The sequence below is a fragment of the Oryctolagus cuniculus genome, chromosome 15, assembly GCF_051225735.1.
Source record: "Oryctolagus cuniculus isolate XC-2025 breed Fujian yellow rabbit chromosome 15, ASM5122573v1, whole genome shotgun sequence".
Lineage (NCBI taxonomy): Eukaryota > Metazoa > Chordata > Mammalia > Lagomorpha > Leporidae > Oryctolagus > Oryctolagus cuniculus.
In genome coordinates, this window is record NC_142881.1 from 79297576 (window position 1) to 79322109 (window position 24534).

Genomic DNA, 24534 nt, shown 5'->3' on the forward strand with positions numbered 1-24534 from the left:
AATTTCAGCATTATCTTTAATAGCAGTTTACATCAGCCTTCTTCATGGCTTCTACTTCTCATGTCAGACTTAGAAATCCCTTCCTCGTTGCAACAGTGTTTTCAAGTTCTTTCACAGTGTTGTATTTTACATTTAAAGCTTTTATTTATCTAGAGTTAACTTTGTTGCATGAAGTAAGGAGCTGTCTTTTCCCAAATGGTTAGCAGATTCTTTCAACACCTTTTATAGATTTGAGATGCTGCCTTTATTGTATTCATAATTATATATTTATATATATATATATATTTAGTTTCAGTTTTCTCTTTGATTTTTTTAAAAAAACTTTTACTTATGTATTTATTTGAAAGGCAGAATAACAGAGAGAAAGGGAGGTAGGGAAGGAAGGAAAGAGAGGTGGGGGGGTGGATATGGAGAGATCTTCCATTTGATTTGTTGGTTTATTCCCCAAATGTTTAAGACAGCCAGAGCTGGGCCAGGCTGAAGCCAGAAGCCCAGAACTCCATCTGGATCTCCCATGTGGGTGGAAGGAACCCAAGTTCTTGGACTGTCTGCTGTCTCCCAAGGTGTACATTAGCAGGAAGCTGGATGCAAAGCAAAGGTGGGACTTGATTCCATGTCCTCCCATATGTTAATTTTTCAAAAGTTGAAGGTATTTCAGCTTATTTTTCTAAATGTTTTTTATTTATTTATTTTTAAATGATATATTTATTTGTTTATTTGAAAGGCAGAGTTACAGAGAGAGAGAGGGAGACACAGAGAAAGAGAGAGAGAAAGAGATCTTCCATCTGTTGGTTCACTCTCTAAATGACTGCAGTGGCTGGGGCTATGCCAGTCTGAAGCCAGGAGCCAGGAGCTTCTTCTGGGTCGCCCATGTGGGTGCAGGGGCCCAAGCAATTTTGCCATCTGCTTTCCCAGGCCATAGCAGAGAGCTAGATTGGAAGTGGAGCATCTGGGACTCAAACTAGCACCCATATGGGTTGCTGGCATCACTGGCAGTGGCCTAACCCACTATGCTGTAACTCCAGCCACTCTAGATGTTTTTAGAGTTCTTTTATTTGATTCTATAAGAATATTTTAGAAGGGTCATAAAAAATGCAATTAAAAGATACATCTGTTTTGGTGCAGAATATTTTGAAATCCTTGCATAGTTTTTCATAATACATATTTTTCATGAATTTTGTTAAGATCCCTCAAACTCTAAAGCTTGTTAAAATTTCTCAATTGATTTTGAGAGAACCACCATCTTTAAAGATTTATTTATTTATTTGAAAGGCAGAGTTACACAGAGAGAGAAGGAGAGGTAGAGGTAGAGAGAAAGAAAGAGAGAGAGAGAGAGAGAGGTCTTCCATCCGCTGATTCACTCCCCAAATGGTCTCAACGGCTGGAGCTGCGCCGATCTGAAGCCAGGAGCCTGGAGCTTCTTCCGGGTCTCCCATGCAGGTGCAGGGGCCCAAGGACTTGGTCCATGTTCTACTGCTTTCCTAGGCCATAGCAGAGAGCTGGTTCGGAAGTGGAGCAGCTGGGACTTGAACCAGTGCCCATATGGGATGCCGACACTGCAGGTGGTGGCTTTACCCGCTGTGCCACAGCGCCGGCCCCAGAGAACTGCCGTCTTTACAGTATGTAGCTTTCTTTTTATTTTTGGAGTTATTTATTTGAGAGAGAGAGCATACCAGCACTCCATATTCTGATTCACCCCCTAAAGATCTGCAAAGGGCACTTGGACAGAAGCTGGGAGTTGGGAACTCAGTCCAGCTCTCCTGCATAGGTGCCAGGAACCAAATGAACCGAGCCATTGGCACTGCTTCCCAGGGTCTGCATGGCAGGACACTGCAGTCAGGAGTTGGTGCTAGGATTTGAACCAAGTAGTCCAGTGTAGAATACGGGCATCTTAACATACTGTTTTCAGTTCTGACAGTTTTTTGGTTGTCAAGGGGGAATTTAAAAATATGTGTAATTTAGCAAATCTTAGTAACTTCGCTGAATCGATTTTAATATGTTCTCACTTGTATATTAGAAGCACTTTTGTAGAAATAATCATTAGTTTTTTTTTTTTTTAGTTTTTTATAGCATGTGATTTTCTTTATAGTGCACGAAAGGTGTTTGATGATTTCCCAATCCTGAATCTGTATTTTTGTGAACACCAGTGAATAACGCAAGTATTTGTGCTTTTAAAAATGTTTATTTGGGGAAAATCTATCTCTTTATCTGCAGAAAGCATTAAATTCCCTTTCTCCTAATATTCTATGGGTGACTCTGTATCTGCGTTTGTTCTGGTTGTAACAATAGACGGTACTGCCCCCCCGTTCTGGAGGCCACGTGTCCCACGCCAAAGTATTCCTCTAGAGGTTCCAGGGAAAGATCTGTTCCTGGACACTTCCCCAGCTCAGGAGCCCTCAGGCTCTGCTCGCGCCCTTGCTAGCTGTTGTCTGCCTGTCTCTCTTATGTCTGTTCAGTGGCTCCTTAGTGTAAGGTCACAGTGTATTGGGGCCTGCCTGGTTTTCCTCTTGAACACTGTTTCTGAATGACATCAGAGCTTAAGGGGCCTGGAACTCCAACCCTAGGAATCTAATTCTGGTTTTCATTTTGAAATTATTTCGTACTCGAGAACTCCTGGAAAATGCGTATTATGTTATGTACAGTACACGTGGAGTCTGCCTGTATGGCCCCAGCAGTAGTTGCTGTGAGGCTCAGGTAACACATTCCTTATCGTCAGGTCAGAAGTCTTTTTCTTTATGCGCCAAAATAAATTTACCTTTTGATTTCATTTTCCATGAACTTTCAAAGTCTCCTTGGATCCATCAGTAACCTCTATCAAAATACTATTCTGTGAGTATGGTTTTTAAAGACTATTTCCCATTGTGGATACGATAGATTGATTGCTTGATTCTTGAATGCCTACATTCACAGATTTTGTTGGTACTTTAATTTGAACAGGCATAATCAAAATAATTTTTAGTGGTGTTATCCCACAATGAAATTTAAAAAATAATATATTTTATATTCTTTAAGCTTAACACAGATATATTATTTCACACTAGTTATTTGTATTTTATTTTGTTAGAATTGGACAGAAAATGTTATAACATTTCTTCAAGGATCATATCATTACATGTTTCTAATTGCATGTGGTTTTGGTGAAGAGAGCAAAGTGTGTATTTCATTGAGCAGGTGAAGCTGTTTATGGGGTTGTGCAAGTGTTTCTTAGACCTCTTCTATCAGCTGATGGCATGACCCACCTAAATTTGTGCCTTTCAGTAGTGTCCTTTTTAAAACTGGTGGAACAGGAACTGACAGAGTTGACTACTCTTCGAAGAAAGGGCATGAATTTGACTTAGAATGTGTGTGTCTAGAATGGAGAATCCATCAGAAGTTTTGAATTTAATTTTAAGGCTGACTCTAAAGTCAGATCAGTAAGATTTTGCAGGACTGGAGAAATGATCGAAGAGGAGGGAGGGCAATTGGTAAGACATTGAAAAATATAGTGGAGTATAGTGAGGGAAATCCAGCCTGCCATGAAATTCCAAAGCAGACGGCACGTTCGGTTGAACAGAATGAACAGTTACTTTGAAAGCATTCCGGATCTGCTGGAAGGTGTCAGAATTGATGAGCTCACCAAGTGCTGAGCACAAGAATGAGGGCCGCCCCCGATTGATCCCACAGGGCTGCACACATGGTGGTTCTGGACTGACTGCTCTGAGTAGAGAAGTTCTCTGTAGTAGAGGGAGGCAGCCGCGAGGCAGAAGTGGTGAATGACAGTCCTGAGGCTGTGGAGGGTGCTGAGAAGTTGATGACTTGATTAGAAGTCAGTCTCCACGGAGAGAGCTCACATTTATTGTGTGTCAGGGTGTGAATGCACAAACCTGACACACTCACCTAACTCTCCAAGTGAAAGGGTGTGCTCTGGGTGTTTCATCAACCCTGGGTGCATTTACTGCTGCAGCCCATAAGCACAGGCATACCATTAGTCAAGGGGAAAGGATGCCAACTCAACAGTGATACTACAGGTTTTAAGATGCATTCTCATTTGATAGTTGTTAGAATGTTAATATGTGAAGAGATGCATCTTAGAGTTGATGAATTACAGTAATAAAATGTATGAAAAATGCACCATGGATATATAAAATAAAGTATATATTGAATAATATTCAAGGATTCTTCAAAAAGTTGATGAAAATTAGATTAAAAGTAAGTTTATTTTTGTTGTAACTTTTGAAATCCATCCATAGAAATAATTTAGGATAAACAAGCAGTTCGGCTGTGAGCACACATGTAAGTGAGAGTTATTTTTTTTTTAAACTATTGATCACTGCCTCTCTTGTTCTTATACTTTTTTTTTTTTTAAAGAAGATTTATTTATTTGAAAGGCACAGTTACAAAGAGAGGGAGAGAGAGACAGAGAGATTTTCTGTCCTCTGGTTAACTCCCCAAATTGCCATAATGGCCTGCTGGCCGAGACCAGGAGCCAGGGGCTCATCTGGTTCTCCCACATGGATGGGAGGGGCCCAAACAGTTTGAGCATCTTCTGCTGCTTTCCCAGGTGCATTAGCCAGGAGCTGGATTGGAAACAGAGTAGCCGGGACACGAACCATACGAGATGCTGGTGTCACAGGTAGTGGCTTCACGTGCTACACCACACCACTGGCCCTGAGACAGCTACTTTTCATCTGTGTCAGCCATAAATAGGTTTTTTCTTTACTTCTCCAGAAATCTTGAGTACACAGTGCAAAACAAAGAGGTCATTTTAAAGCACTGGCATTGGCATCACTGTAGCAGCTACACAACCTTTAAGTATTTTATTTATTGGGGCTGGCGTTATGTGCATTGAGTTAAGTCACTGCTTGTGGTACTAGCATCACATATCATCCCATATTGAAGCACTGGTTTGAGTCCTGGCTGCTGGCTCCTCTTCTGCCCCAGCTCCTGCTAATGGCCTGGGAAAAGCAGGGGAAGATTGCATAAGTGTTGGGATACCTGAATCCATGTGGGAAACCTGGAAGAGGCTTGTGGCTTTGAGCTGGCCCAGCTCTGGCCATTATAGCCATCTGGGGAGTGAGCCAGTGGATGGAAGATCTCTCTGTCTCTCTCTCTCTCTGTAACTCTCCCTTTCAAATAAATAAATAAATGTTTATTTAGTTAGAATGATTTTATTATTATTATATATCCTCCACATGCCTATTCATGTCATCTCTGAATTCATCAGTGCGTCTTTTTTATGCGTTGCAAAATAAGCTGCTGACATCAGTGCAACTCCCACTAAATACTTGAGTGTGTACATCATTCTAAAAGTTCAGTATTTGTTTGCATCTGCAGAGAAGATAGACACCCAACTCATTATTTAAAAAGCTGGTAAGTAAAGTGAAAGCAATACATATTCATTTCTGCAATTCTTTTTTTTTTTTTTATTTGAAAGGCAGAGTGACAGATCTTCCATTCCCTGGTTCACTCCCCATATACCTGCAAAAGTCAGGCTGGGCTAGCCTGAAGCCAGGAGCTAGGAATTCCATCTGTGGTGTGTGTCAGAAACCCAGGCACTTGGGCCATGTCTGCTGCCTCCCAGGGTGTGCATTATCAGGAAGCAGAATCAAGCAGTGGTAGGACTCAATCCTAGGCACACTGATATAGGATGCAGGTATCAAGTGGAGATTTAACCACTGTGTCATAGTACTTGCCCTAATTCCTGGCATTCTTAATTCCCTGGCAAACCAAATAACTATTGAAATACTTAAATATTAAAGGCCACATCCCTTTGTGAAATAAATCTGAATTCTAACTCCTAGGTATTTATCCTACTGACATGAAAACTTAACATTCACACAAAAGTCTGTATGTGAATCTAAACAGCACTTCTGATCATTGCTCCAAACTAAGAGAAGTCAGAGGTTCTTAGTAGATGAATTTTAGAAGATGTGCACATCCATTACTGCATGCTCAGAGTAGTACCAAGAGTTACAAAGGAATGTGCTGTTCATGTTTGTAATCCCTGGGATGGATTGACTGCCACAGCAGAGTCCAGTTGAAAAGGTTTAGAATTTGAAACTGTGGCCTGAGTGTGAATCCTAGTTCTCCTACTCGTTGACTCGTTCTGCTTTTCCTGTCTAAATCCTTCTCCTGAAAAATGGAAGAATATTTTTATCTTGTGAGATTGTTGTGAAGTTTAGTTGGAATATGGATGAAAACCTGTTTTTAAGTGGAAAGTGCTACAGTTTCGATACTGTGTTATCACTTGCCTTAAATGTGGACAAATGACCCTCTTACCAACACCCTCAGTACTGCCTCTCTTGGTCAGGCTCGCTGGGTTTAGCTTTCCTCCCAGTCTCCAGGACCATCCCCAGCCCAACATGCCGTGCCTCTCGTTTCTGATCCATCTCTGGTTACGTGGTGCACACTGCAGTGCTTTCTTGGAACAGCACAACTTGCACTCATTTAGTGAGTTGGTGTCCCCCTTCTCTTTTGTTACAACTTGTTCCTTCACTGTGAAAATCTCTCCTCAGGGACAAGAAAGGCTCTTGGGCTGGTGGCTAAGACGTTGGCTCGGGAAGCCTGCATCCCATACTGCATGCCTGGGCTACAGCCCCAGCTCTGCTCCAAATTTCAGCTTCCTGCTCCTGTGCATCCTGTGAGGGAGCAGCAGTCGCGCGAGTGACTGGGTCCCTGCCACCGTGTGGGAGCCCTGGATTGAGTGCCCAGCTCCCAGGTCTTCCTGGTATAGCTCTGGCTCTTGTGGGAATTTGAGGGAGTGAGGTGGGAGTGCCATCTCTCTTCCTCCCTCCTTCCCTCTCTCCTGCCTCCTTCAAAAATAATTACCGACCTTTTTTTCTGCAGTTTAAAAAATTGTAAAATATCCATCACATAAAATGGTAAAATGCACCATTTTAACCACTTTTAAATATATAATTCAGTGGCATCGAGTACATTTATATTGTTGTGGAACCATCACTGCTATCCGCATTCAGAACTGCTGCATGGTCCCACACATAATTCCCCATGACCCCATCCTCCCAGCCCCCTGGTAGAAGCGGTGCTGCCTTTGTCTCTGGGAGTTTTAGTGGCCCTGTGATGGTGGAATCCTGCAGCTTTTGTGCCTGACTTATTTCTCTTAGTATTGTTTTCAGGGCACATCCTCGTGGCAGCGAGTACCCAGCGTTCATTTCTTTTTATTGCCAATTGGTACCACACTATGTAGATTAATCTGTCTATTTGTTAATTGATGGACTTTGGCATTATTTTTGGATTTCAGTGTTGTCCATGATGATGCCGTGAGCATTCTTGTTTAATTTTTAAAAAGGTTTATTTATTTGAAAGGCAAAGTTACAGAGGTAGGGAAGGACGGAGTGAAAGAGAGCTCTTCCATCCATTGTTTCATTCCCCAAGTGGCTGCAGTGGCTAGGGCTGGGTAAGGCCAAAGCCAGCAGCCTGGAATTCTGTCTGCATCTCCCACATAGCCACAGGGGCCCAAATGCTTGAGCCATCTTCCACTTCCTTCCCAGGCGCATTAGCAGGGAGCAACCAGGACCTGAACCTGCACTCATATGGGATGCCCGTGTCTCAAGTGGTGGCTTGCCTCAGTATGCCACAATGCCAGCCCCTCTTGTGTTTCGTTTCTCTCGGGTGTGTAAGGATGGAATTGCAGGATCATGTGGTACCAGAGCAACGGCACTGCCTGCATTTCTCACAGCAGTATCTAAGGGTTCTAGCATCTCATATGCTTGTCAGCATAAGGGGTGTGAAGTGACACTCCATCATGGTTTTCCTTTGTGTTTCCACGTTTACTAATGTTCAGCATGCTTTCTTAGGCTTATTGCTCTTTTGCATATATTCTTTCAAAAATTGTTCATTCAGACTCTTTGCCAATTTGAAAAATTGGATTATAAATTGGATTATTTGTAGTAGGTGTGTGTGTGTGTGTGTGTGTGTGTTTTACTATTTTATTTATTTGCAAGACAAGCAGATTCAGACAGCTTTTATCCTCTTGTTAACTCCTTAAATGCCTGCAGTGAGCCTGACTGGGCCAGGCCAAAAGTAGGAGCTGGGAACCCGTTCCAATTGGTGGCAGGAACCTAAGCAGTTGAACTATCACCTGCTGCCTCCCAGGGTGTGTTAGCAGGCAGTTGGAATCTGGAGTTTAGCTGGAATTTGAACTCAGGCACTCTGATATGGGAGGTGGGTATCCTAACTGGCGTCTTAACTTTTGGGCCAGACACCCACCCCTGTCATTTTATTATTGAATTGTAACAGTTCTATATGTGTCAGGTACAAGTCATCAGATATTTGCATTTTCTTTGATTTTGTGAGTTGTTTTCACTTCTTTTGTGGTGTCATTTGAAGCACAGTAGTTTTTATTTTTTGTAATATACAGTTTCTTTTTCCTTTCTTGATTGTTTAACTCTGTGTTAGTCTGCTGGTTCTCTCTCTTTCCTTCCTCTCTTTTGTGTTTGTAGGGTGTTTGTTGAAGAATTGTGCCCATTAACTGTAGCATTTCCTGATGCCTGCATTTTGCTGTTTTTGAAGGTATGGGTTAACTTGTCCCTGTGTCTTCTGCATATCCCACACACTGACAGCTAGACCAAGAGACTTGATCAGATCCTGTTCAGTGTGTCTGTCCATGCTGTGGGTGGTCATGTCCAAGCATTCCTTCATGAGGCAGTACACGGTTGTGTCTGTCTGTGGTGTTAGTACCTGCTGATGCTTAATGCTGAAGAGGTCCTCCTTGAGGTTTGCAAACCTGTGATATCATAATTCTGTTGTAATTGTTACCTGGTCTACTTTTGTTTCCATTTTATTTTCAAAATAAAAACACTATTAAAATTGACCTTTCTGGGGTATATAGTTATATGCATTTTTTAAAGGATTTTATTTATTTATTTGAGAGGTAAAGTTACAGACAGAGAGAGGGAGAGACAGAAAGAAAGGTCTTCCATCTGCTGGTTCACTCCCCAAATGGTTGCAATGGCTGGAGTTGGGTCAATCTGAAGCCAGGAGCCAGGAGCTTCCGCCAGGTCTCTCATGTGGGTGCAAGGGCCCAAGCACTTGGGTCATCTTCTGCTTTCCCAGGCCACAGCGGAGAACTGGATCATAAGAGGAACAGCTGGGACGCGCACCTTGCCCATAGGGGATATGTGTGCTGCAGGCGGAGGCTTAGCCTACTACACCACAGTGCCAGCCCCATTTGTATGCATTTTATGTTACTTACCACAGCCAGCATACAGAAAAATCTGTTGCCTAGAATGCTCCCTTATGTCACCTGTTTGCAGTACCTGTTTATACTCCCTCTCTATTTACTGGAAACCAGGATAGTTTTGTCTTTTTGAAGTAAGCTTTTGAGACTTGCTCTTTTACTTAGCATTACGTTCTTTGAAATCCATCCAAGTTGTTGCATGTTTCAATAATTCTATTCAGGGACCAGAGCTGTGGTGTAACTTGCAGCGCCAGCATCCCATATGGGTGCTGGTTTGAGTCCTGACTGTTCCACTTCCAATCCAGCTCCTTGCTAATGGCCTGGGAAAGCAGTGGAGGGTGGTCCAGTTCCTTGGGGCCTGCACCCACATGGGAGACCTAGAAGAAGCTCCTGACTCCTGGTTTCAGCCCCAGCTTTTGCGGCCATTCTCTCTCTGTATCTCTGCCTTTCAAATAAATAAGTAAATTTTTTAGAAAATAATTCAGTTCCTTTCTGTTAATTAGTATTCCATTGAATGGATGTACCTCAGTTTATCCATCTGTTCACTTCTTGGAGGATTTTCAGGTTGTTTCCACTTGCTGGTGATTGTGAACAGGGCTCCTGTGTATAGTAGTGTGTGGATTTGTAGACGTCTCCCACCAAGGGGGTAGACTTGTTAAAGTTGATGATTCTGAGTTTACAGTGGGCTTCCGATAATGTAGACTGACATCTGTATAATGATGTGTGTCTACCCTTGTAGAACCACGCAGACAAATGCTCACTGCCTGGAAGTCCTGTCCTGTGCTTCTTCTTTCTTCTCCTCAGCTTCACCCCTGTAACCTGTGATGTCCTTCACTGTCTCCACGTTGTGATGTTTCCAGCATGTCATACAGTTGGAATCATTACCATTTTTAAAACCGTGAATTGACTCCCTGTGTTCTCTGAAGGTTATCTTCTTGTCTGTCTGTCCCTCTCTTTTATATTGCTATAGTCTCATAGATTTAAACACATTTATTTGGGTTCAGTCCATTGCAATTCCTATACTTGCTGAGGCTCAAATTGTCTCATTTTTTGGCTGTTGAGAGCCTCTTCAGGCTGGGTCGTGGGTCCTTTTGACATGACTCATAGAGTCTTTGATTCCACCCGCCTCTCCCTCATAAAATGAGACATTCCGGGAATGTCTGCTACAGTTTCTCACACCTTGAATATCTCCAAGAAGCTTTGTTTTTGCCCAGTGGGAAATGGTACTTCAAAACCACAATCAGGACAGTGGGAACGCATGGATGCTCATTGCTTCCGAGTTAGTCTTTGTTTCTAAGTCTTTTCAGTGAACACTGCCCGGAAATACCAATTGGGAGTCCTGGTTTTTGAGGACATGGGAGTGATAGACTATTCCATAATGACTCATTTATTTTGTCTCACGTTGTATGTCTGACAGTTTCACAATAACAATACCAATGTATCTACCCGTCAGCATTATTAAAAACAGTATTTTGGAAAAATCCAGTGTGGCAGAACTGTCTGCCAGAGATGGAAAGAGCTGAGAGAGTGAAGAAAGGTCAAATTCAAGGTTACATAAAATGTAATTTACTGGGAGGATTTACAGACAGAAGTGTGATCTTGGGTGGCTGTAAGTCAGTGGATCCCTGGGCCACAGGCAGGAGAAAGAGTTCTGTAGCTGAAGGTGACTTGTGGTTAATCTTAAGTGTACCTGGACTTTCTCAAGAAACACTAACATTCCAGGCAGCAGATAAGGGACATTTGGACATCAGATAAATGTCTCAGATAAGAGCAACAGGTAGTCTTAACAACTTGGTTCACCCTCTGGTAGGACTTGGACTGACCACCAGGGTCACCTGATGGGCAAATGGCAGTTAACGTCCACACTGGCTACTGTCATGGCACGCTGAATCCTTGTGTTCCATCCTGAGTATCTGAATTTTACGATCTCACCCACCCCTCTTCCACAATGTGCTCTGAGCCCGAAGGGCTTTTCACGCTGTTCTGGTGGCATGTTGTACAGCTGCTTTTCCAGCTGGTAAGAAGACTCGTAGCAGCAGCAGCGGTACATGCACAGAACTGTCTGTCCCAGTGGAGAGATGCTACCTGGGATGCCCACATCCATATCCAGTGCCTGGGTTCAAGTCCTGGCCCTGCTCTCAGCTCCATCATCCTGCTAATGTACATCCTGGGAGGCAGCAGATGATGGCTCAAGCTTGAGTTGCTGCCATCCATGGGAGAAATCCAGGTGGAGTTCTGGACTTTGTGTTTTGGCCTGGCCCAGCTATGGCTATTGAGGTTATTTGAGGACTGATCCAGTGGACAAAAGGTCTCCTCCCCCTCTCGTGTGTGTCTGTATGTCTGTCTTCAGATTAAAAAAGAGATAAGAGATGATAATGCAAATGACAGTAACAGTCAGAAGCCATCAGCAGTGGGAAGTGCAGTGTAATAAACAGCATCAGGCGGCAGCTGTGGAAGAGCAGGTGCCTGCTAAGAGAAGGGACTTGTAAAGGCAAGTCTAGCAAGACCGTGTCTGGGAAGACAGTGCTGGTGGTGTCACTGCTGCTAAGCAGCACAGGGGTGGCAGCAGTGGGGTGCTGGTGTGGTGGGCAGACCACACGTGTTAGTCGGCAGGACGGGTCCGTTAGTGATTCCCAGGATGCCCAGTGAAATGACATGGCAAACCAAGAGGCCAGCTGAATGCCTGGGGGTGTTCCTTTAGCCCACCTAGACCATAAGCTGAGGCCACAGGCCCAGAGTCCAGTGGGATCAGTGGGGACCAATTTAGGTGGGGTGGACACTCCTTGCATCTCACACCCTGGAGGAGTAAAACACTTGACTCTCCTGAGTTGTTGAATTGTCCTCTCCCCTGGGCTCAGCATTTGTGGTGGTTGAAACAACAGCACTTTCTGTGCTGTCAAAATCTTTGCCTTTTCAAATGCTTCCTGATGGGGGATACCCCAGTCCCACATGGCCCCTTTTTAATTAAAGCTGGTAGAGCAGGCTTTGATACTGAGCCACATGGGGAGTGAAAGCCTCTAGCCACACAAGCCCACAGAAGCCTGTGCGTCTTCTGCTCTACAGGGCATGGGAATGTTTGCACTTGGAACACTGTTCCAGGTATTCCACCTCAAGAAGCTTCACAGATAGCCCACACCCTGAATCTTGTTGGGATTCATACCCTTGCTCTCTGCTGGAGGTGGGAGCAGAGGTGACCTACTGTGTCCCATGAGAGCGTTATCTTCACCTGGTAGTGACTGTAGTGACCAAGCAGTGCTGATAGGAGATGAGAGCAGGGCTAGGTCCCCGGCCACAGTGGGACTGTACAGATACCCTGGGGCAGCACCTTGGAAGTCCACTGTCTGCACTTGCACATGAAGGTGGACTAGTCTTAGGAATCTGCCTGTAAAAGTGATGCTGAACAAGGCATGGATTCAATCAAAACAGCATGCACAGCACCAAGAGACAATGATGACTGTGATAATTTTCCTAATACCTGGGTAATCCTGGAGACAGCAGCATGTGTGGGAGGCACTGTTGTGGGAAGTTCCTGATAATCTCCCATTATTCTCCCAAGTTCTGACGGGCCTTTTTCCCTAGCCACACAGGGGTATTAGAGAAGCACTGTGGGCTGGTGGCAGAGTTCCAAGTTTTTGTCTTGTAATACCTCCTATTTTGGCATGCCCTCTGGACGATTTGCACGGCTTTGTACTACCCACCTAAGGAGACAGACAAGGTCCCATTTTGTCTCTCCCCTCAGTACAACTTTTATCAGTTTCAAGTTTAAAGGTGATATTGTCTGTATCTTCCCCAAGGAACATATCCATTCCTAGGATATTTTCTGAGACCAGGGCCGCTTACTTGATACCCACATGTAACAGTACTTGTTTTACCCTAATAGTCTCGTCCCCAACAGTGTCCATATATGACTGCTCTCAGGCCAAGAAAATGCTTGGGGTTGCAATGGATTAGTGTATAGTTAGGGTCCTTGTCTGCCAGGATCTTGGAGGCTCAGTACGTAGTTTTTATATGAGGCCTCTGGCCAACCCTTATGACTGTTAAGTTGACCTTGACTGCACCCCTGATCTTGGGGGTTTGGATGGGAACCATGCAGTGTAACTTGCCATTTTTGACCACAGAGTCTGATCATCTTCCTCCCTGAGAGAAGTTGGAACTGCTGGTCTAACTTCAAGACTTTCCATAGGCAATCAACATGGCATTTGGTTGCTTATATACTTTTTCTTAGGGAACACCAGTTCTAAGAATACTGTGTCACATGTTCTTGGACAGGTTCCTGGTTTTCCTTTCCCCAGGCTTAGTTTGGTAAGTGACAAGGTGCATTGTACCCTATCATGGCCCCATTCGGTCTCTCACAAATCGCTGTAGCTTCCCCAGCAGTGTACATATCCTGTCCTGTAACCTGGCAGAGAAGCCAGAGAACCGAGCCATACCGTTCCCAGGAGGCACTCTGGAACAGCTGCTCATGTTGGTGGTAAAAGCTGCCTTCCAGGGTCCTTCAGAAAACCTGGATGTGTAGGGGCTGATGTTCGGCCTGGCTAAGATGCCAGTTAGGATGCGCACCCCACGCTGGAGTGCCTAGGTGCAGTCTCTGACCCCTGATTCTGGCTTCCTGCTTGTGTGCACCCTGAGACTCAGCAATGGCAGTGTAAGTAGCTGGATTCCTGCCACGCATGGGATACATGGACTGAGTTCCTGGCTTCTGTCTGTGGGCGTTTAGGGAGTGAACCAGCTGATGCGGTTGTGTTCATTCATTCTCTCCCTCTCAAAATAAGCTAATTAATTAAAAACAGCAACAACAAACCTGGGCAGAGATGACCTTTGTTTTGCATTTCCCTTAGGGTACCTTGGGCTTGTCTGCTCCTCCAAGGGGTGCTATAATTTAAGATGGTTCGTCATCCCTGAGCCGTGGGATGGAAATGTGTGGCTCATAGACGGAAGATCTTCCTTCCCAGTCACCTCCGTGGTATCTGTTTTCTCTGGCTCTTTTATCTCCTCCCGTGCCACCATCTGTGTTGCTCACAATGGCCAGCCATCCTGCTGTGGGAGCAGTATGCTACCATTCCTTACTGCAGTGGGTTAGGAGACACTTAACAGTTGCTCCAAACCTAGCTGTGGCAACAGCACTCAGCAGATGGTACAACCTGCCCCACACAGAGACAGATGGCCAACCTGGTATTAACCCTGGATGCTTCCTTCCTTGTGCCTATTTCTTGGTCTCCTGGCTGGCTTGCCAATTCTTTTGGAAAAATCTGGTGTACAAGAACCCACCACCTAGGGCAAATCCAGGGTGCCATGCAGTGTGACTTATTGAGAGGGACTTACAGAAATGCACTCTCAGGTGGCCACGAGACCACGTCTGCACCACGAGGCAGGAGAAGAAGGGTTTTATAGACAGAGGTGGCCTGTGACTAATCTGAGTGCATGTAGTCTTTCCCAAGAAACATTAGTGTTCCAGACACCAGAGAAGGGGTGTTCTGGGAAGTTACCTTGGCTTTGTTCACCTGATGATGGGGCCTGGGATGGCTGTGGCAGTTATGTCCACAAATGGCTGCAGTAATGTCAAGCTAAATCCCCACAAAGGCAGTTAAAACTGCTTTTCTCTATCCTCTCCATTTCTCCCATTTCCTATATAGTGTGTTCCGTATTTCATCAGGTCATGCCACCAATAGAGTGCATGCCCGTTACTATGCTTCTCTCTTGAAACCACAGGTCACCTCCAGCCATCACGTCAGTAACTCTGCACTTAGGTTGGTTCTCTGAAGCTCATTTCCTAGTAGACTTCTCTACAAGGGCTCATAAGAACATTCCCTGAGTGTTTGTGTGATGATAATGTGTACTTTGTTTATACTTGAACATTAGTTCTACTGGTTCTTATTTTCTTTCCTTGAATATTTTAATTTTTTTCTGGCCTAAAATACTGCTTTAGTGAAGCCTACTGATAATGTAATTTTCTTTTCCTTATAAGATACCTGATGTTTTTGCCTAGGTGCCCAGATAATAGGTTTTCTTAAAAAATCCTATAATTTTACTATATCTTGGTATTATTTTGGCTCAGTGTTCTCAAGTATGCAAGGTATGCCTTAAATATGTAGTTTCCAATTTTTATTTATTTATTTTTTAGAGATCTATTTATTTGAAGGGCAGAGTTGTAGAGAGGCAGAGATAGATGAGAGAGAGAAAGAGAAAGAGAAAGAGAGAGAGAGAGAGAGAGAGAGAGAGAGAGAGAAAGAGGTCTTCCATCTGGTGGTTCACTCCCAAGATGGCTGCAATGGCCGGCTGGAGCTGGGCCAATCCGGAGCCAGGAGCCAGGATGTGATGCCGGCACTGCTGGCAGCAGCTTTACCTGCTATGCCACAGTGCTGGCCCCAATCTTCATTTCTAAAATTAGGGGTTTTTTTAATTTCATTTTTTGACAGGTGGAGTTAGTGAGAGACAGAGACAGAGGAAAAGGCCACTACATCCAGCGCACTGTACCAATCCGAAGCCAGGAGCCAGGTGCTTCTTCCTGGTCTCCCATGCGGGTACAGGGCCCAAGCACTTGGGCCATCCTCTACTGCACTCCTGGACCACAGCAGAAAGCTGGACTGGAAGAGGAGCAACCGGGACAGAATCCAGTGCCCCAACCGGGATTAGAACCCCGGGGTGCTGTTGCTGCAGACGGAGGATTAGCCTAGTGAGCCGCAGCCCAGCCTAAAATGAGTTTTAAAAATTTGTCACTGAGTCATGTTCTTGTATTTCTGAGTTTCTGCAGATGTGATGTTTTTCATGCTTTACGTAATTTTCTTAATGTTTTTTAGCTCATTTTTAAGTGGCGGGTTGTTTGTATCCATTCTGTGTTTCTGCCTTTCTGATGTGTTTGATTGTTGGTGGTGTGGCTGTTTTGCTTCCTATTCCCACTGCTCATTCCACTCTCCAGCTCCCCTGTATAAAACCTTGGATGAGGTTTGGATTTGGAGACTTGTCCTTGGGTCATTGTTAAGGAAATTTGTCTTTCTGAATCTCTGGAAGGCGATGTTGTGGTTCAGGGTAGGATTTCACGCTTCTCAGAGTTGGTGGGCCTCACTCTGGTGTGGCTGCCCCCTTGCAGTTTTCCTGTAGTACCTTTCCTGTTAGTCTACACACACACGCGTGTGTGCACACACACACACACCGCCCCCAGAATTTTTTCCTTCAGCACCAGGCCTTCTCCCAGAGGGTGGTCTGATTGGTACTTTTCAGAGTTTAAAAGAGCTTGACTACTTCAATCCCAGCTTGGAGGCCCTGTGCTTCCATCTGCAGGTGGATCCATTGTCTCCTTTCTCATCTCATGTTTAGTTTTCAGGGTTTCCCTCTGCTCTTCCCAATGAATACTTGTGGCTCTTTCGGTTCTAGAGGGAGATGAAGCAGACACCAACCTTTGTTTTGTTATCCTAATAATTTTACTTGTAGCAGACTTAAAAAATAGTTTAAAAATCTGTGTAAGAGGGGACGGTGCTGTGGTGCAGTAGGTTAACACCCTGGCCTGAAGCGCCAGCATCCGGTTCTAGTCCCAGCTGCTCCACTTCCATTCCAGCTTTCTGATATGGCCTGGGATAACAGTAGAAGATGGCCCAAGTCTTTGGGCCCCTGCACCCACGTGGGAGACCTGGAGGAAGCTCCTGGCTCCTGGCTTCAGATCGGCACAGCTCTGGCTGTTGCGGCCATCTGGGGAGTGAACCAGCAGATAGAAGACCTCTCTCTCTGTCTCTACCTCTCTGTAACTCTGTCTTTCAAGTAAATAAATCTTAAAAAAAAATCTATGTAAGAAGCAGTGATATCCTGGGGTCTAAGTGGCTCCTCTGCCTCACACTGCTCCCCACAGCCCAGTGGCTGCCTGTGGCGACGACTTCCTAGTGCTTGTTCACCTTTCCTTCTAATCGGGAACACTTGGTTCCTTTGCCCCTTGAGGTTAGCCAGGATCAGGTCACTGCTTCTTGAGGGGAAGTTGTGTTACTTCTGGGAGGCACAGTGAAAAGCCCATGGCAGTGCGCTGGTCTTTTCTCTGCCTGGGGTGGACTTAGCCGTGTGAGTCATTTGCTACAGAGGTAGGATGGTCAGCCCGGGTCTTTGAATGCGTGGACACAGGTGCTCCCTGCCCTGCTGATCCTGTTACATGAGAAGAGGAAGCTGTGGTTGTGCTGAGATTTTGAAATTTTGGGGTTGCTTTCTGGCACAGCATAGCTTAGACCTAGGCTGTCTAATATAGTAGCTGTTGAGCACTTGAAGTGTGACAAATCCTACTTTGAACTGTAGGTTTAAAGTTATATACCAGATTTGGAAGTATGTGTGTGAAAAAAAGTAAAATATTAATAACTTTTATATTGACCGCATGGTAAAATGACTGGATTGAACAAAATGTATTAAAAGTAATGTCAGTTCTTGCTCTTTGTTTTCATGTGGTTGCTAGATAATTTAAAATTACACACGTCACATTTGTGGCATTCTATTTCTCTTGGCCAGCACTGACCCCTACCTGGAGTAATTCAGTACTCCTCTCTCTTCTTGGCAGAAGATGGCCAATAGACTGTCCAGAGAAGCCAAACCAGTGAGATTCCAGACTCGAAGAGAATACAAAAGAGGAATGCAGTGTCAAGGGGGAGTTGGTGGAAAATCTACCTACTGGGTCAGGACGTGCAACCCCTGACCCTTAATTTCTGTCCCATGTCCCTTTTCCACTTGTTTGCAGAACCCTGTCATTTGGAAGTATACATTCCACCTAGGAGCTTGGAGGACTCCTCTCTAAGAAACTGAGTGAATGGCTCCAGGGAAGAAATGGATGAGTCTGACACTTGAGGGTCTCCAAGTCCACACAGGCAAGTAACGGCCCTAACACCCTGCAGTGAAGCCTGCGGGCTTCCCAGCCCCATCCATGCCCCGAGAGCACCCAGTCAGGATTCAAGGACTCGCTCTTTATGTGAACAGCACCCAATTGAAAACTTCTAACAGAAATGGGGCTCGTTAAGGAGAGAGAGTAGTAATATTAGTAGTGACAAGTCCAGTTGCACTATGAAGATAATGCAGATGATGAGAGAGCAGTTACAGGGAAAGTTAGCATGGACTTTGCAATGTCTTCTCCAACACTCCTATTGTTTTGATTTTTGTTTTTTACTCTAGTAAAACACACATCAAATTTACCATCTTAGGCATTTAAAATTTTAAAAAATTTATTTGAGAGGCAGAGGGACAGACAGATCTGCACTACACTGCTCATTTCCTTTCCGAATGCTTATGGTGGTGGAGGCCAGGCGTGGCTTTCGTGTTTAAGCTGTTGCAGTGCATGACGCTGCTATGAACGTGGCTGTGCACAGAAAAGCACCTAGTGACCAGTTATGTACTGACAGATTGGGTGGCCCAGGTGAGACGGACAGATTCATGAAACAGAAGATGGAGCACGGGTAAATCGTTCAGAAGTAGAAAATTTAATAAGCCTATAACTGCTGAGGAGATTGAATGACTAAGAAATCTCTTGACATTGAAGAGCCCCGGACCTGGTGGCTTCACTGGTAAATTATAGGAGACATTTGAAAAAGAACCAAAACCAGTCCTCAGATTTTGCAAAAAAAAAAAAAAATTAAAGAGGCAGGCATACTTCCCAGCTCATTCTGTGAGGCCAGTGTACCTCACAGACACTGCAAGCAAACAAGCAAACTCAGGCAAGTATCTCTTATGAACATAGTTGCAAAAACCTTCAACAAATACTAGCAAACCCCTTTTCTCAAGATCAAAAATTAAAAAAAAAAACTTTTTCATTTTATTTAAGAGACACAGAGATAGGTATCTTCCATTTGCTGGTTCACTCCTTAAAAGCCTATAGCAGCCAGGTCTGGGACAGGTTGAAGCCAAGAGCCTGGAACTCCATCCTGGTCTCCCACATGGGTGGCAAGGGCTCAAGTATGTGGGCCATCTTGTGTTACCTTCCCAGGTGCATTAACAGGAAGGTGCATCAGAGCAGAGTAGCCAGGGCTCTAACCAGTGCTCTGATATGGGTTCCTGGTTTCACAAATAACAGTGTAACCCACTACACTGGCCCCGGTAGGATTTTTTTAAAAAGTAGGTTTATTCGGGTATAATTTTCAACCACACAGTTTATTCATGTAAAGGGTATGTTGAATGGTTTATGTTATAGTCCCAGATCTATATCACTACTACCATCACTTTCTTTTTTTTCTTTCTTTCTTTTTTTTTTTGACAGGCAGAGTGGACAGTGAGAGAGAGAGACAGAGAGAAAGGTCTTCCTTTGCCATTGGTTCACCCTCCAATGGCCGCCACGGCCTGTGAGCTGCGGCCGGCGCACCGCGCTGATCCGATGGCAGGAGCCAGGGTCTCATCCTGGTCTTCCATGGGGTGCAGGGCCCAAGTACTTGGACCATCCTCCACTGCACTTCCCTGGCCATAGCAGAGAGCTGGCCTGGAAGAGGGGCAACCGGGACAGAATCCAGTGCCCCGACCGGGACTAGAACCCGGTGTGCCGGCGCCGCAAGGCGGAGGATTAGCCTAGTGAGCCACGGCGCCGGCGGATACTACCATCACTTCTAAAGCAATTTTCATTACCTCAGAATGAAACTCCATGCCCACCCTTATTATTTAAAAATATCTATTTGTATTTATTTGAAAGGCAGAGAGACAGAGAAAGAAGGATTTTCCATCTGCTGGTTCACCACCCAAATGCCCACAATAGGCAGGGCTCTACCAGACCAGAGTCAGGGACCTGTTCCCCATTTGGGTGGCAGGGGCCCAAGTACTTGTACTATTACGGCTGCCTCCCAGAATGCACTTCAGTAGGAAACTGGAATTGAAAGCAGAGCCGGCGCTTGAACCAGACATTCTGATATGGGGTACAGGTGTCCCAAGTGGTGTCTTCACTGCTACACCACATGCCTCACGCTGGTGATTTTGCTATTTTAAAATATTTTGTATTTTAACCTGCTGTTATATCATAGACAATTCCTTCAGGATTTGGGAAGAGAAGGCACAGCGTTAGGATTAGAAGTGCGGCGTCTGCAGTCTGAGTTTAAATCCCTGCTGTGTGTTAACCCTGTGCCTCTGAGCTCTTTTCTTACCTGCGATATGGAGTTAGTGATGGTGCCTGCCTCGCAGGTTTATTTTAAGGATTCAGCAAGATAATAAATGTATAGGATTTAGCACAGTAGCTGGCACATAGGGAATAATGTTCAATACAAGAAGTGTATTATTAGTACCTTACTTTTGTTCTCAGATCAACCAGCAAGTGTTTGATGCTATCTGTTTCTGTCAGCAATTCCAAATGTTTTCTGTGTTTAGCAACATTTTCATATCGCTGCTTCTGTCATTTCCTCATGTGAAGCTATAATTGCTGCCTGAGAATCCAGCCGGTTTCAGTGACAGCCATGGATGACACGTAGAAAGTGCCATGGTTTGCCTGGTACCACTCTCATTGCTGTATTTGTATTAATTCCTTTGGTACTCCTCTTCCACACGCATGCAGTTTTTGTCCCTGTTTTCCAGGCAGGGCACAGAGGAGTTTAACCCACCTGGTCGCAGGATTGCAGGAGGTAGGTGGTGAAGCCAGCGTTCTGACCATCACTCAGTCTGAGTACAGCACACACTCAAACTAACCTGAGTACTGACGTCTGCTCTGGGCGTGGGTTTTTGTATGAACCAGAGTATACCCTGATGCTCAGTTTTCACCAACCTAGAATCTGGGCTCCACATGGGGCCTGGCCAGGCACAGGGCACCTGGTGCCCATATGACCCTGCCCCACTGCATCCCTGTATGCTGTCAGGTCCTACACACCCTTCTCTGGAGTCAGCCCTGGTAGCCTTTGCACAGGCGGAGCTCTTTTGTACTCGTCAGTTAATCACCTTCTTTGGCGGTATGATGATGCTTGCATTGTCTGGTACCATTATTTAAATTATATTTATGGTTGATTCCTCATGTTGATTAAATGTTGCAGGCAGGAAACTATGCCTTAAATGTTTGGAAATTTACTATAGTATCCCTGGAAGTACGATCAAGTGTCTGTGTTTTTTTCTTTCAATCTCACTACCTGTTAGTAAAGTTACTATCTGAAATTCAAATGTATGTAGCCTCACAAACTTAGTCCCCAAGCACTGTGATATGTTTTTGCAAAACGGTTCCCTTTCCAGGCTGTTGGGTCATGTGCATTACATAGGGATGGTTGCTTCTAATTGTCTGAAACTCTTCAAAACTTGCTGTTGCTGCCTTGGCTGCCTGGTTGCCCTCCTTGCTGTTCCTTCTGCTTGCAGGCTCCTCCCACAGGTGGTGACTCACTAGCTGAAAAGACAGCGCCATCCAGTAATTAACTCCCTGCCTCCCATCACAGAGAGAGGAGAACTTAAGTGTAGGCTTCCCAGTCACACTTTCCTCCCTGTGTGTTTACCCACCTGTGGACAGGTGGCAAGGCTGTCCCACACTTGGCCTCTGGAAGAAATGACCTTGACTGTTTACCTGCCTGTTGGAAGTGATTACTTTGCATATTCCTGTACAAGTGATAGAAAAGGGCTGGTGCCGAGGCTCAATAGGCTAATCCTCCGCCTGCGGCACCAGTACACCGGGTTCTAGTCCCGGTCGGGGCGCCGGATTCTGTCCCGGTTGCCCCTCTTCCAGTCCAGCTCTCTGCTGTGGCCCGGGAGTGCAGTGGAGGATGGCCCAGGTCCTTGGGCCCTGCACCTGCATGGGAGACCGGGAGAAGCACCTGGCTCCTGGCTTCGGATCAGCGCGGTGCGCCGGCCGCAGCGGCCATTGGAAGGGCGGCCACAGTGGCCATTGGAGGGTGAACCAATGGTAAAGGAAGACCTTTCGCTCTGTCTCTCTCTCTCTCACTGTCCACTCTGCCTGTCAAAAAAAAAAAAAAAAAAAAAAAGCAGCCTCTCAGATGGCTCCCCCACCCCAAAAAAAAGTGATAGAAAGGAATTTTATTTTCTGTAATTTTTAGATTATCATTACTCTCATTGAAATACTGATGACTGAGAGTTGAATTTTTTAATAAAGGCATATTTAAGCTTTTAGTAAATAATCATAAAGTGATATTATTGATAGCTTAATTGGATTAAATTCTGGCACAGTGATTATCCATTTTTTGTAAAGTGTAATGAACTTTTGAGGAAGCTATCTACATAAAGGAATTCATCCCACCCCTTACTACTCTAACAACCTTGTGCTTTAGAAATCTCAAAAATATTTGAAATATAATCTTGTGTATGCACCATGGGGAAATAAATCTATTCTAAGAAATTTCTGGAGCTAGCATTGTGGTTTAGCAGGTAAAACTGCCACCTGCGGTGCTGGTATCCCATAAGAGTGCTGGTGTGAGTCCTGGCTGCTCCACTTCCAATCAAGCTCTCTGCTAATGGCCTGGGAAAGCAATGGGAGATGGCCCACATACTTGGGTCCCTGCCTTCCATGGGGGAGACCCAAATGAAACTCCTGGCTATCTGAGGAGTGAACCAACCTATGTAAAATCTCTTTCTATCTCTCATCCTATAACCCTGACTTTCAAATAAATAAATCTTAAAAAAAAAAAAAAAAAAAGCTGTTAGAGGCCATCATTGTGGTGTAGTGGGTTAGGCTGCCACCTGCGTGTTAAGCTACTGCCTGCATCACCCACATCCCATATGGGCACCAGTTCAAGTCCTGGCTGCTCCCTGCTACTGTGCCTAGGAAAGGAGCAGAGAATGGCTCAAGTGCTTTGGCTTCTGCACCCATATGGGAGAACCAAAAGAAGTTCTGGGCTTCAGGCCCAGCTCTGGCTGTTGTGGACATCTGGGGAGTAGATCAGCAGATAGAGGATCTCTCTGTTGTGGACATTTGGGGAGTGAACCAGCAGTTGGAAGATCTCTGTGAGTCTCTCCCGCTTTAACTCTGCCTTTCAAATAAATAAAATAAATCTTAAAACAACAACAACAGAAAAAAAACCTTTAAAGGTCAACAGTACAATTGTTCATAAAGCCTTTTTAAAAATTTTTTTCTGTTTGCTGAATAATACATTTTTGAAATACTGTGTTCTGCCAGTGTCACATAAATCTCTGAATTATATGTAGTACAGCTGGATTGCCATAACGAAGTTCCTGCCCTCAGATTTCTGTGATACTCTTTCTGAAGCTCAAACAAAAGTCTTTGACCCTTTAAACATCACCTAACGTTTCATTCAACCTACACTGCATTAATTCCAGAAGATTTTTAAAATGGACTGATGGAGGGAAAGCCCCGTGAACCTTCCTCATAGATCTGTCCATATTGGATTTTAGGTGTTTATTACACCCTATATGTAAAATTACAACTAATAAAATACACCCTTTACCAAAGTTTTACTTTAAAAATGTAGCCTTGATGGAGCAGTTGAGTGAACGGTGAGTGCCGTGTGCCTTCACTGTGGCCACCAGGGTGCCTGCTGACAGTCTGCCTGCTGAGCAAGTGCTGGCTCTCTCTCTCTCTGTTGATAAACATATTCACAGTATTTTCCTGAGTTATTTGAAAGTAAGCTGGAAACATCATGACACTTAAAATCTGAAATATTTTAGCAAGTATATCCTAAAAGCCAGGTTGTTTTTCTGAAGGGTTACTTTGTCATACCTAAGAGATTTAGTGTTAATACAATAATAATATAGTTGCCCTTATTTAAATTTCCTCTGTTTTCCCTCCAGAACAGTTCTTTGTGAATGTTTTGGTTTTTGGTCCAAGAGCCCATCAAAGACTTGCATTTGACTTTAGTGTTCTGTAATTTAGAATAAGCCACTACCCCTCCTCCTTGTTCTCTGGTCTTTTATTAAATCTCATCTAATTTTTTCTCTGATGTGTTTGTGTGTGTGTGAGTGATATCTCACAATTTACTGGTTGTAGTTCTTAAAGAATTTCATTTTTCTTTGAAAGGCTCATACACACACACATGGAGAGAGATCCTCTATCTGCTGATTTACTCCCCAGATGCCCCAGACAGCTAAGTCTGGGCCACGCTGGAGCCAGGAACATGGAACTCAATCCACGTCTCCCACATGGGTGGACAAGGACCCAAGTATTTGAGCCATCACCTCCTGCCTCCCACATGCACATTAGCAGGAAACTGGATGAGAAGCAGAGTAGCTGGGACTCGAGCCAGCGATGCAGGTGTACCAAGAGGGATCTTAACCACTGCACATACCTGTCCCCGATTGTGTTTTGTGACCAGATTAAAATCCAAATGTTTTGGAACAAATACTATATAGATACATTTTCCCTTGTACTACATGAGGAAGTAAAGTAGATTTTTTTTTCACTGTGGTTTTTCTTCTTCATTTTACAATAGCTTGTGTTTGTTTTGATGTGTTACTGTTTAGTGTTTTGTGATGAGGTAGTCTTAAAT

At 44.5% G+C, this 24534-nt stretch overlaps 1 protein-coding gene across 2 annotated transcripts in view; it reads left to right on the forward strand.

Annotated features, from left to right (window-relative positions):
* Positions 1-24534, forward strand: part of BMPR1A (bone morphogenetic protein receptor type 1A) — a 136926-nt gene that overhangs the window by 31888 nt on the left and 80504 nt on the right. The window contains exon 2 of one of the 2 annotated variants that reach the window (XM_070057996.2): positions 17883-18009. The exons of the other annotated variant lie outside the window; for it this stretch is intronic. The gene's annotated coding sequence lies outside the window, so the exon portion shown is untranslated. The remainder of the gene's footprint in view (positions 1-17882; positions 18010-24534) is intronic. 2 annotated transcript variants of the gene reach the window in all.